Source organism: Lycium barbarum, chromosome 1, assembly GCF_019175385.1.
Source record: "Lycium barbarum isolate Lr01 chromosome 1, ASM1917538v2, whole genome shotgun sequence".
NCBI lineage: Eukaryota > Viridiplantae > Streptophyta > Magnoliopsida > Solanales > Solanaceae > Lycium > Lycium barbarum.
In genome coordinates, this window is record NC_083337.1 from 64,206,791 (window position 1) to 64,216,060 (window position 9,270).

The following is a 9,270-nucleotide window of genomic DNA, read 5'->3' on the forward strand; positions in this document are numbered from 1 at the left end:
TAGTTGGAGTTTTTCTCAGTTCTAAAATTATTTTCTTGCTTATTTTTGCGTGGCTGAGTGTCGAGATTGGAAGCACAAGGCTCCCAAGTCCATTCTTTTCTTGGCTGCCCATATAAAAGGTAACTCCTAATTCATTTTGTCACCCTTTACTTAGATTTTTGGCCTAGCCTAAGGGTATTTGCATTAGTTAAGCTTCTTGGGTTTTAATACTTGCTAATGGTGGTTCATATTGTTAAAATATGCCTCATTTGTTGTGTGTTTAGTTTGTGATTCATTTGAGCAAAGATGGTATAACTAGTCTGAATATCATGTTTAAACCTATCTAGTATAGACTGATTAATCTTCATATGGTTTGTCGAATTCATGTGACTTAAATGCTTCTATGTCAACTGTGAAACGGTGTGTTTGATATATCTTGAACATTCATTTTTCTTCCATCTTGAATGACTTTACTCATATAGAATAATAAAAGTCTGGATTAGTCAACAGTTTGTTTTTTATCCATTGATATACAAAAAAATGAAAATGGAATCTAGTTCAGTTTGGCTTGTGGGTTGATAAATTAGTAAATTGAAACACCAGTGATCAATGGTTTCACCTAATCAAAGCCAGGATGTGTGCCAAATTGCTTATCAAGTTTTTTTTAGCAAATCCTAAAACTGATGTTGTTATACCTTAAAAATTTTCCCGCGAATGTACAGTGGATAGGCTAACAAAGGGCATAGCGTATACGATGTTTTAATAAGAAGGGAACGACGTTTGACGACCCTAAGTAAGATTCCAAAGGAAATTGCAATAAGAGATAGGTTATGCTCCATAATGACTAACTATAGGTTGTGAAAATGTGAAAAGTTGCAGATTTGCACTTTGGTCTCGTTGATGAAATACGGACCGTAAACTGGTATACGACCCGTAAACTGCCATGTCGTATTTCAACTTCCAAAACTTCAACTTTCTGCCAAAGACTTGAATTGTTAAATACGATTTGAAATACGGACCGTAAATTGAAAAACGGCCCGTAAACTGAGTTCGTAAATCACCATGTCCTCGGCCTACCTTTCTGGTTCTGTTATGATTAAATACATCCACAAAATACGACCTGTAAACTGGAATACGGACCGTAAACTGAGTTTACGACCACTGTGTTACACATTGGATTTCAGCCCCACTGACGAAGTTAACTTAGAAATCCGCTAAATTCCAATGGAACGATGCGTGCGAACGTAGTTTTCAGGAGTTGAAAGACAAATTGACTTCACCCCAGTGCTAACACTTCCAGAAGGGTCAGAAGGCTATGTTATATATTGCGATGCTTCTGGTGTGGGACTAGGATGTGTATTAATGCAGCATGGAAAAGTTATTGCATATGCCTCGAGACAATTGCGGAAGCATGAGCAGAATTATCCAACCCATGATCTTGAATTGGCCGCGGTTATTCATGCTTTAAAAATATGGAGGCATTATTTGTATGCTGTACATATTGATATCTATACAGATCACAAGAGTCTTCAATATATTTTCAAGCAAAAGGAGTTGAATCTGCGTCAGAGGCGGTGGTTAGAACTGTTGAAAGACTATGATGTAAATATTCTGTACCACCCAGGAAAAGCTAACGTAGTGGCTGATGCGCTTAGCCGTCGATCAATGGGTAGCTTATGTGAAGTCCCTTCAGAAAAGAAAGAAATAGGTCGTGAGCTTCAGCGACTAGCTAATCTTGGAGTACGCGCAATTGATTCGGGTAGCACAGGTATCAGCATTAGTAACCCCACAGTTTCATCCTTAAGTATAGAAGTAAAGGAACGACAGTACGAAGATTCCCAGTTAAGCCACTACCGAGACCTATCTCGTGAGAAGGAAAAGTCTCCATTTGAAGTCTCCACAGAAGGGGTTCTCAGATATCAGGGCAGGCTATGCGTACCGGATGTGGCAAGATTGCGCCAAAGGATTCTAGAGGAAGCTCACTATTCTCGGTATTCTATTCATCCTGGTGCAACCAAAATGTATCATGACCTCAAATCGATATACTGGTGGAACGGTATGAAGAGAGACATAGCAGAATTTGTAGCCCAATGTTCGAATTTCCAACAAGTAAAAGCTGAACATCAAAATCCAGGAGGCTTATTGCAAGCAATAGAGATTCCTACATGGAAATGGGAAGAAATTAATATGGACTTTATTGTAGGATTACCTCGTTCCCGAGGCAAATATGATTCCATATGGGTTATCGTGGACAGACTCACAAAAGCAGCTCATTTCCTCCCAGTTAGAACCACGTATTCAGCAGAAGACTATGCCAGGTTGTATCTAAAGGACATCGTGCGACTCCATGGAATTCCTTTGGCCATTATTACAGACAGAGGGGCACAGGTTACAGCCAAGTTTTGGAAGTCCTTTCAAGAAGGTCTAGGCACTCAAGTTAAGCTCAGCACGACGTTTCATCCACAGACCGACGGGCAAGCCGAGCGCACTATTCAAACCATGGAAGATATGCTACGAGCATGTGTGCTGAACTTTGGTGGTAGTTGGGATGAGCATTTACCCCTTATTGAATTTGCCTATAACAACAGCTATCATTCCGGTATTCAAATGGCTTCATATAAAGCCTTGTACGGAAGGAAATGTAGATCTCCAATTGGATGGTTTGAAACCGGAGAAACACAATTGATAGGCCCCGACTTAATCCAACAAGCAGTCGAAAAGGTTAAAGTGATTCGAGACCGACTGTTAACAGCCCAAAGTCATCAAAAGTCTTATGCGGACCACCGCCGACGAGACTTGGAATTTCAAGTTAATGAGTGGGTATTTTTGAAAGTCTCGCCTATGAAAGGAGTAATGAAATTTGTTAAAAAGGGGAAGTTGAGTCCAAGATACATTGGACCTTATCGAATCATCCGTAAGGTGGGTCGAGTAGCCTACGAACTGGACTTGCCTTCAGAGCTTGAGTCTGTGCATCCAGTCTTCCATGTTTCGATGCTCTGCAAGTGCATCGGAGATCCAACGAGAATCGTTCCGGTTGATGGTGTCCAAGTCACAGAAGGACTAACATATGAAGAAGTACCGGTTGCTATCCTAGACAGACAGGTGCGAAGGCTTCGAAATAAAGAGGTCGCTTCAGTCAAGGTCTTATGGCGAAGTTTTTGTAGCATCCCGAGTGTTTAACATTCGAGGACGAATGTTCCAAAAGGGGGGGGGGGGGGGGGGGGAGAATGTTACACATTGGAAGATTCCCCGTACCTGTACTATGAATAGGACAACGAAGGTCATAGCGTATACGACATTTCGATGAGTTAGGAATTGTGTTTGATAACCCCAAACGATATTTCAAAAACCATTCGAGATAAGGAAAGGAAGTTGTCAAGGAAAGCGAGTCATAAGTCGTATATCGAGTAGGAATAACGAGCAACGATTTTGTGATGGCATGATGGTGTCTTAGAGAAGTGTAATAACGCCCTTAGGGTTGATGTTGAGATGTTAAACAAGTTCCAAGGAGGTTCCATAAGGATCGGAGATCAAACGAGACAACGAGAACGAAAACGGAACCACTGGGCATTATACGGTCCAACCTACGGACCGTATAATTTATACCAGCCGTATAATTGGCCAAGAAGGCCACCAGCTACTGGACCAAATGTACGCCAGTACATATGGTCCGTATAAATAGTACGGACCGTATGTTGGTCCGTATAATGGGTCTCGGCCAGCTTTTAAATTAAGTGTAAGGGGTCATTTTTCATTTCACCCATTTCATTTCCCACCTTTTCCAACTCAAGAAACCTCTAGAACTTTCCCTACTCTTCAACCACAAGAGAAATCCAAGGGAGACTAAGATCAACAATACATAATCCATGAAATAAAGTGTATGAAAACTAAGTAGGGTTCATCTTCCTCAAAGAAAATCAAAGGAGGTGAAGAAGGGTTTTGATGCTAAGGTAGAAAATCAACTCAAGGCTTGTTCAACCAACATCCAAGGTAAGTTTTATGATCATTTCATGTTGTTTAAGGTATTGGAAGGCTTAGATACTTGAAATGTAGAAGAACATAGAAAGTGGGTCATTATTGAGTGAATAGTGACATAATTGAATGATAGTGGAATTGAATCATGAAAAGTTGAAGAGTTGTGATTATGAATACGTTATAATGATGTGTGTATCATGAAACAAGCATTAAATGCGTGAAAACACAAAGACGAGCTATAAGTAGAAATATGGGGAAAATTGGAGGAAAATGGTGGATTTTGCTAAATATGCATAAATGATGATTGTTGATTGTGATATGGTGAGTAGTATTGTGAATGTTGGGAGTTGGTATAGAACATGGGAAAAGTAGTATAAACAAAGGAAGTGCTGCCTAATTTTTCCTAGAATTAATGATGCGTTCTTGTAGTTAATTGACTAATGTTAATTCGAATTCTCTCATGAAGGTAGCGACGTGATATCGAAGGAGAACAAGTGAGCAATAACTTAGTTAAACGACCAAGGTATGTGAGGCTAGTACTTTCCTTCTAATGGCATGAATCCTATAGCGTAAACTCCTTATCCTCTTCATGAGTTTCCATTTTCCGGAAAGTTAAGAGCCTACATTCATAAATGTCTATATAAGATAAGAGATACGATATGATGATGCTATATTGATAATGAGGTTATTGGTTGACTATACTCACCTTATGTACTAGTTCCTTCAAGGTGAGGCAGAATAATCATAATGGCTCCATAATGAAATCGGGAGATCACGACCTTACGTCACCCCGATAGAGTATAACTAATCTTGAGTCTTGTGCATGTACTATGATAAATATATTATGATGAAGCATATTACTATAAGTATTCTATTATGAGCATGTCATGGCATAGTACACCGCGCCTAGTTGGCCGGGCAGTCACCGCCAAGGCGGGCAGCTATACGGATACACCATGACCTTTTGGCATGGGCAGACACCACTAGTGGGCGGCATGAGATGGTACCCCAGACGTGGGAGGCCTGGACACGGGCTAATGTTATTGATTATCACACCGTTCCGACATGGACGGGCAGCTTGCATACTATGCATATATGACATGATGATGAGTATGAGTAAGACAACATGCATTACTTTCCATATGATTGTTATTCAGATCCAGATGTTTCACATTGATGTTCTCATTATATTATTGATGTCTTTCTTCATTGTTTATGCCTCTCATACTCAGTATAATATTCGTACTGACGTCCATTTTCTTTGGACGCTGTGTTCATGCCCACAGGTAGACAGGGAGGTGAGCTTGGCCCAGATCCTCAGTAGCTGTCAGCTGATAGAGAGCACTCCATTGTTCGGAGGTGCTTATGGTTGTTTAGTTGGTACATATGTGTATTTTTTGAGCATGACGGAGTCTTATTCCGTCTATGTATACAATATGTCAGTAGAGGCTCGTAGATGCGCAGTGTGGGTTAGATGGTCTCACATGATGTTATTATGTATATATATCATTTTGATAGCCGAAAGGCAAATAAGTATAAAGAATTTATGTTTCTATAAAATATATGCTTTCTTACACTCCCATGAATAAAATTTGCAAAAGAGCATTAAATGAGTAAGACGAGTGGTAGAGCGAGCGGTGCTTGGTAGCTAGCTCCGGGTACCCGTCACGGCCCCTAGTTGGGTCGTGACACACTGTTGCACTTTCGACGACTGTTCATTTTAGATCAGATTTTGGGTTATTAAAAAGGGGACCAAGTTTATTATTTCATTTCCATATTTCACCCCTTCTCTCTAAAACATCTGTCTACATTTATTCCACAAAAATCCAAGGATTATTAGTGATCAACAACATAAACCAAGTGAATCAAGTGTAAGAAAACCCATTAAATATCATACAAGTCAAGAAATCTCATTGGAGATGAACTAGGGTTTTTGCTCAAGTGGAATATTATCAACCAAGGCTTGTTCATACGACATCTAAGGTAAGATTTATGGTATTTATAGGTTGTTTAAGGTATTTGAGAGTTGAAATACTTGGATTGTAGAAGGGTATAGAAAAAATGGGTCATGAATGTGGAATAGTGCCATTTTGAGAAATAGCTTAACTTGAGTTACGATTCTTGATGTGTTGTGATGTAAATATGTTATAAATGACGTTGAGAACATGGGAAAGACAATGTATGTGAACGAACGTAGTCGTGCGTTATGGCCATGGATATGGATGATTGAAAGTAAGTCTAGAATATGGATAATGTGGATGAATAATGACTATCGTTATAGTATTGTGAATGTATTATTGACGTTTGGGAGTTGATATACGCTATGGGGGAATGTCGTATAAATGAAGGAGATGCTGTCCGATTTTCTCTAGTTTTAGTCATGTATGCTAGCTATCGATTTCTAATGATAGTATGACTTTAATGAAGGTAGAAACGCGAGCGTTGAAGGAGAACAGGCAAGTGGTAAATAGTTGAACGGAAAGGTATGTAAGGCTAACCCTTCTTTCATAAGGCATGGTTCTTTGGTCGAACGTCTAAATCTTCTATAAGACTATGATATCCTTCAAATGATTTGTTCTTCCGAGCTAGTAAGCTCACAATTCTTGATATGCTACGATTGTACTAAGTTCCTCATATGACGAGTAAGCCTATAAGATAGATGTAATGAACGACGATAATAATGATAATGCTATTGATGATGACTATAATTGTCACGACCTAATCCCATAGGCCGTGACTGGTGCCCGAGCTGGACACCCGTATACATACCTATCATATATAGTCAAACTGAAACTATGAACAACATGGAACTTTACACAAGAACTCTGAAGTGTCATAGCGTCATCATATATGTATATTCAGATATGCTGCCTCCTGAGGAGTCAAAACCGATCATATCATGAAATAATATGCAAGCCGACAAGGCTGATACCATAGACGAACATCATATCATAGCATATCGTATAGACACGGCTGAACAGAACCCATACACATATGTCTACAGACCTCTAAGAGTAACAATAGTATCATATGACGGGACAGGGCCCCGCCGTAGCCCTGGATAAAATACATATACACCACAAGAGATTCTGTACCAAAATCTAGGCTCCGGAACAAGGGAGCTCTCCAAGATAGCTGAATAGGAATCCTAAGCTGGCGGGTTACCAACGTGAGAATCTGTACCTGCGGGCATGAACACAGCCCCCCGAAGAAAGGGGGTCAGTACGGAATATGTACTGAGCATGTAAAGCATAAATACAATAAACAGGATCATACTGAAGTGAGGAGTACAGAAAACCAGTACAATAACCAGAAAACCACAAGGCTTACCTTTGAATCATAAATCATGGTGTCAATATCAGACTTAACTCGTTATGAAACTTAATGTCACCATTAGAGAATCATCCTGTTCATATGCATATGTATAACGTGTCCCGGCCCTCTAGTGAGGGACTCGGTAAATAAAATCATATCATCATCATGTATATATATATATAACGTGTCCCGGCCCTCTAGTGAGGGACTCGGTGAATAAGATCATTATGTACCATCCTGGCCGCCATCCCCATATCATCATATCATCATGTCATCATATCATCATATACATATATATAACGTGTCCCGGTCCTCTAGTGAGGGACTCGGTGAATAATGCAGTGGATCTGTGCACGAAAACATGTCTTGGCCCGGGACTCAGTGAAAGATGTATTGAGGCATGCACGAGCAGAGTAGTGAGAAACCATATGCACATTAAATCATATCTGAGACTCAATAGAATAATCAAAACGAATCATCATTTGAAAACCAAGACAATAGTCATATCAAATACCTTTCGAATGTCGCTGTGGATTATATAAAAATAGAACCTCAAGGATTATATACACGTATCAAGACATAATAAAATAGTTTCTGGAAATCAAGAACATTAGCCATCCTAGTGGCTCTTTGAATATCATTATGAACTATATTAAATAACGTCTCAGGGATCATAGACAGGTATCAAATCAATACGAGACAACTTATGAAAGTTAAGGACATTAGTCATTATAGAGCCTTTAGGAATAGAGACTTATACATACGATTATACTATACAACATATAGAAAGCTCGAGGGCAGTGGCTTAACTACTTTAAAAGCTCTAACATCAAGAAGTGAATAAGAATCATGAATCATAATCAGAACTTATGAATGGAATTACCCCAAAGCTCATGTCATTCATCACTTACGTCTAGGACATGCCAAAAGAAAGAAGGGACAACTTTACATACCTTGTCGCTTCTCAAGTTAACCATAAGTTAGGTCTCGGGCTTCGCCAATCTACAAACATTACCAAATATGCCAATAATCAAATTGGGATCCTCTTTCAAACCAATCCTTAATTACTTAGAAATCTAACGATATTCGGGCAGCATCTTTCCTAAAAACATAATAATCCTCGTGATTCCAACTTAGCCAAAATATGAATCACCATACCAACAACAATATCAATAAATAAATATCCAAATAGAATCAAATCCATTCTTAAATCACCTACAAAACAGCCCAATATACGTTCTTATACCGATACTTGTATACACTTCTTTATTTTTGTATATACATAGTATAACAACAATTACAACAACAAAAACTACAGCCAATCCCACGATATTCCAGCACACCAAACAGTCCACATGATAACAATAACAATTTATCTGATTTTCCGCAATTAATTTCGTAGTTCCCGTCTCTCAATTTAACTATGACCAGGACGAATTTAAATATATCTAGTAGAGGAGAATTCTTACCTTATATTCCAAGAAATACTCTTCTTCAACCTTACTTCACTTCGAAAGAGGCCCAAATTCAACCACATGACAAAATGAAATAACGAGATCGAAGCGGTGAATGAAATCCGGATATTGTTCCTGAGAAAGAGTATATTTTGCTTCCTTGAGAAGAAATTATGTTGCTACTCAACGTGCTCTTCATCCAAACAACAAGAACGTTTCTGCTCCATTTTTATACGACAAAGTCCATAATTAAATTGATGAAGATTTACTAGAACGTTGCTGCCCAGCTAAACAAAGAACTCACGCTAACTTCCTCCTCCAAAGTGAAATATATGATATTGCTTCCTTTCCAGAACGTTATTCTGCCTAAAGGACTTATGCAACATTTTTCCATGGAGTCGTGGGGTCCAGCCCCCTTATACTTGCTTACTAAGCACAATTGTTATAACGTGTCCACCCACAAAATGATATATAGGACAGCCATGCATTTGCTTTATTTTTATTTTTTTGTTTCATGGCCCGAATGGACTCATCAATCTTTACTCTT